The 5,241-nt window shown below is 42.8% G+C and overlaps 1 non-coding gene and 1 pseudogene across 1 annotated transcript; one reads left to right on the top strand and one right to left on the bottom strand.

Annotated features, from left to right (window-relative positions):
* Positions 1 to 323: 323 nt before the first annotated feature.
* On the bottom strand, positions 324 to 1,055 carry LOC120226614 (annotated as a pseudogene).
* A 3,681-nt stretch (positions 1,056 to 4,736) lies between these two features.
* Positions 4,737 to 4,808, top strand: TRNAE-CUC. Its single transcript has one exon. It is a non-coding gene; the product is annotated as a tRNA-Glu (tRNA).
* The last annotated feature ends 433 nt before the right edge of the window (positions 4,809 to 5,241 follow it).

The raw sequence follows: 5,241 nt of genomic DNA, 5'->3' as shown, positions 1-5,241 counted from the left end.
CCTTTGCTGAAATAACTGAGGTTATTAAAAATAGTCTCTCAATCTCAGAAAATACAAATAATCCTTTATCACACAGCTCTACATTTCTACTTTCTATTCTTTAGGTTAGGTTCTAGGGCCTAAATATACCCAAACTAGCATCATATCTAGTTATCTACAGACAGAAACATCTTTTATCATGTTGTTGATAATAGCCAATGCTACTGAAATCTCTTTAATTAGACTCCAATCATATCTCCTGAATTGACACAATAAGCATAAAGAAAAACAGAATATCAAGGCAGAGTTATAGGACTCCAGAAGACAAATCCTAGGAGATGCAGTCACTGCCCAAGTTGAGATTGAATAATATACTCAATCAACACACAAGACTGGCTGTTCCAGGTGTGGTTGCTTCGATTTGCATTATTCCAGATCTGGTTGCTTCATTTTGGAAATTTTCCAGAAGTGCTCATCAGGTATCCCCAGTGACTGGAATAGAAGCCTGGTATTCTGGAGTTGCTGAGCTGTTCTGAGTCACACCGTTGCTATTCTTTGACCAGTTGTTTGTCTGCCACCTCTTACATTTCCTTCTCTGGTTCTAGAACCAGGTCTTAACCTGCTTATAGCTAACGTTCAGAATGTTGGAAAGTTCTTGCATCTGCTGCAGACTGAGGTATTTCTGTCTCTGAAATGTATCATTGAGTACATATAGCTGGGTCTGAGAGAACATTGTTTTGATCTTCTGTTTCTTGCTCTGGGCTGTATCTTCCTTCTTCATTGTGCTCTCCTCTATGGCAGCAGGTAGTAGTTTTAGTCTGGGACTAGTGGAAGAATCGGGGCTGTCCTGAATAAGCAAATCCATAGAGAAAGGAAGAGGAGAGATAGTCTACATGTGAGGTGTCTCAACAGATGACATTTGCAAGGATGCATAATTTTCTTCAGGCCCATCTCAGGTGTTGAAGAGTCCCTAGAATAGGGTGCTTTGGGATAAGATGGGCGTTGGGGCTGAGCTGGATCCACCCTACTGTTACAAGGCCATTGTAATGCAAAAGGTAGCTGCCTGGTAGTCCAGACTGGGTGGGGAACAGGAAAACTGGAGCCATAGAACCTTAGTTTGGTCACAGCTGCAGAGACAAATTTTAATAATCCTGCTAGGTCAGTTTATCAAGAATTCCCCACGTGGTATCTTATCATCCTCCATATATAATCAAGTTCTTAATTCCTCCCCAACCTCCAGGTGATATCTCATGGTTGGCCTGCCTTCAGCAGACATCCTGTTAAGTCAGTATAGTAAGAATCTCCTTATTCTTGTCTCTTCTCAATCATTTTCCATCCACTGACTCTCATCCTACTCCTTGACTATAAATCCTCACTTGTCCTTGCTGTATTTAGAGTTGAGCCCAGTTCTATATGAAGTTTCATATCCCCTACTGTAATAGTTCCTGAATAAAATCCATTTTGACTGCTTTACTGTCCAGCTCTTGTCATTTTAGATGCTAAGCGTACTAACAGTGGACTGCTTAGCATTGTTTAGCAGACCTTGGCGGAGGGGGACGGGGGTAACTGATTCCATGGGCACCTTTGATTGATTTGGTTATTTTATAATTCTGCAGGTAAAAACTGATAGCAATGCAAATTATTTCTGTCCGGGAGTAAGGCCAAAGATTCCTGTGTATACTGATTTCCCCCTAAGGGGTACCTGGGTGGCTCTGTTGGTTAAGCGTCCAACTTTGGCTCAGGTCATGATCTCACGGTTCTTGGGTTCAAGCCCCGCATCGGGCTCTGTGCTGACCACTAGCTCAGAGCCTGGAGCCTGCCTTGGATTCTGTGTCTCTCTCTCTCTGACCCTTCCTTGCTCACTCTGTCTCTCTCTCTCAGAAATGAATAAGACATTTTAAAAAATAAAAAAGAAAGAATCACCCCAAAGTGGAAACCATATCTTTAAACATCACAGTTTATTACCTACCCTTCCATCTGTTAGCGGTCTTTTCTCAACATTTCTTTGGTTGACTGATTATTTTTAAAACTCTTCTGTTGGGAGCCATTCTGAGCCCACAAGTCGTGAAAACTGGTGAGGTTAAAGCAAGTTTGCATGGTCTCTTGCCAATCAGATGATAACCGATATCCACCCACACACAATTATTTCTGCTTGAGCACTGACCCCTAAGGTACCTTGTTGATCAATATTGGGAGTGACTTTTACCCTTATTCCGGCCCTGGTATGATGATTGCACCTTGTGAAGGAACTTATTGTGGGAACTTCTTCTTTTGATTATGGGAACAGACATCGTGTCTCCAGAAGTTCCTGTTTCCCTCCATACTTTCCCTTGAGCTATGAACAGGCTAATGACCCTTACTCATAAAAGATTCACCTTTACATGTACAATTCTGTTTCTACTGTTGAGTTAGTCCAAGATGTTCATACAGCTCAACATGTAAATCAACTAACCAAAAATGTCTTTCATGCCCTAGCTATTCAAGAAATCATAAAAGTAGACACAAAGGTAAATGCACTCAAAGAGGCTATTCTATGTATTGGAAATGAGCTAAACTCTTTAAAGGTATGGTTGGCTCTCCGGTGCAATAAAGCATATAACTGGAAAAGCAAGTCTTGCCTGGAGACAAAGAGCCTAACTTAGAGAGAAGGAACAGATAAGGGCAGAAGATAAGTTACTACATACACCTTTGCTAACTGATGGTGTATAGCAACCCCTTCCCTAAGGCCTACATTCCACAAACACCTTCCCTTACCCTGGCAGCTATGATGAGGATGGATAAGAGTATCTACAAACCTATGACTTAATCTTAGCTTTATTAAAATGTGTACACCTTTTTATTTTCTTAGTTACTCAACTTCACTATAATTGGAGCAGTTCTGCAAGAAGACTTCTGTAAAACCTGTTTCTGTACATTTTCCAAAAACATCTTATCACAAAGAGCTATCCATTATAAAAATTCCATTTCCTGATACCATGTTAACATTTGACCTATAAATAAAGACACCAAAACCGACAGGACGGAGAGGCCTGCCTGGTGATCAGAAAGGGTCTCGGGGCTCTCTCACTCTCTCTCTCGCCGACACCGTCCATCCTTCAGGGAACCCTGGACCTGCCGGAGCCGGCCTTCGACACTCTTCAAAATCTCCTTTCAATTGGTTATAACATCATTCGGGGTTGTTCATTAATGAACTGAATAAAATTTTGGTATGTGTGCAGTGAGTTTTCCAGGACAGGGGTTTCTGTGTTTGTTTATTGCTATATTTTCAGTAGACCCTCAATAAAGACTTGGTGAATGAGTGAATGAGTGAATGGTATGTAGTCTGGAGCAGAAGAGTTGGCCCTTCCCTTTGGTGGGTAAAACACACCAGCTGTCTTTGCACCCCTTTGTTAATTGCCTCCCTAAATTCTTTTTCTACTAGGCTGGACTTGAACATCTGTTTGTCTCTTCATTGTCCAATTTTAGCAAGATTCCTGCTAAATAAGTTTAGTCAGAATCTCCCATCCTTGATATCTGATCATCCTAGATGTCTAATGGGGTTCCTCATCCTCTACTATCCCCAAGGTGAGATCTTATCACCCTGGCCTTCATTCAGGGAGAATCCTGTTAGGCCATTTCAGATAGAATTCTTGCCTTACCCTCGATGATATTTTCTCCTACTACTTTTCCATCCACTGACCCCCACCTGGTTCCTTAACTATAAAATTTCACTTTTCTTTGTTGTATTCTGAATTGAGTCCAATCTCCCTCCCACCCACTGCAAGACATTATGGCAGTGGTGCCTACACCTATCTTGGTAGCAGCCCTTAAATAATATCTTCCTTACAGTACTTTAACAAGTGCCATGAATGAATATTTTTTCCCCTTTAACAGTTAGAATAATCTTTTTCTTTAACACTATTTCTCCATTATCCTTAACTATGGCTGTGCGACTTGCAGAGGAGGAGTGGATCTTGAAGGATGGGTATGCCAGGGACAATAAGGTAGAAATACCTGATAATAATAAAAACAATGTATCTTTGGCAAGTATATTTCCACGTGCTTTCCATGTATTAACTAGTAAGAGTTTCACCAAGGAAGGCTAGGGTGGGCAGCAGCCTGGCCCATGCTCTTTTGCCTTAGCTACTACAGTTTCTTGCCTTTGCTGAGCGGGATGCCTGCGCAGTGGTCACGAACCCTTCTAGTTTTCTAGTGAGATTGCACTTGCCCCTGGTTCGACTGGTTCGATTCCCCGCTGGGGAGATGGAGGTTAGACAGTCCCAGGTGCAAAACAGATCCGGTAGTTTAGAATTCCAGTCGAGCTGCAGGCAGGAAGATGGTCGGCAGCCTGAGTGGCAGGGGCGGAGTAGCTCCTCAGGCCCACACAGGCAGTGGACTTTACACAGGAAAGTGCCTCCTCGGGTGTCAGGATGGCCGAGTGGTCTCAGGTGCCAGACTCAAGGTGCTTACCTTCCCTGCGGGTGTTCTCGTCTCTGAATGGAGGCGTGGGTTCGAATCCCACTTCTGATACACACTTTCTATTTACTTCTCTAAAGGACCCCAACACCTTCGTTTCTTTTCTGAGAAAGCAGTAGTACTCATATTCTCATATCGCCGCTGTTCTCCGGTTTTCTGGATCTGCAGTGGAGGAAGGGCTGCTACTAGGAGGGGGAGAAAGTTTAGTCACTTGAAATTTATCCAATCATGCTCATTGCTCCCAATTTACGTCATACATCACATATTTAATCTAGCTCATTACAAACGCAACTGCCAGGTGTTCCCTGGTGGTCTAGTGGTTAGGATTTGGCGCTCTCACCGCCGCGGCCCGGGTTCGATTCCCGGTCAGGGAATGTGCGTTTTTTCTTTACGCTTCAAAACCTCGCTGTGTACCGGGTGACTCTCCTTTGGCCGAAAGTCATTTTGAGACGGTGGCTATTTTGGCTGAAAGTCATAATGAGAAGTGAAAGTTACTACGGTTAATAAGCAATGGCTGTGTTTTTCATTGTCCTATACCTACGATGTAGGTAGCACTAAGTGATGCTGCCATATTTCTGGGGTTAAAGCATCTCTCTAGGTGTCCAAAAGGCCTTTAAGATAGCACATGTAATATAGAGGGGCTGCTCAGCTGGACCTTAGCTCCTCACAAGGACTCAGGCAATTGTTGCTATGGAAGGAAGCCTGGTAATTCTCCGCTGTTCCAACATCTACCTTTTAATTTTGAAAATACGGTGAATAATTAAAATAATGACACAACAAACACCAGTGCTCTCTCTATCTAAATAC

This window comes from Hyaena hyaena, unplaced genomic scaffold, assembly GCF_003009895.1.
Source record: "Hyaena hyaena isolate Hyena2069 unplaced genomic scaffold, ASM300989v1 scaffold_1786, whole genome shotgun sequence".
Taxonomy (NCBI): domain Eukaryota; kingdom Metazoa; phylum Chordata; class Mammalia; order Carnivora; family Hyaenidae; genus Hyaena; species Hyaena hyaena.
The sequence above is the reverse complement of the archived record's forward strand: the minus strand, read 5'-3'. Positions and strand labels throughout refer to the sequence as shown.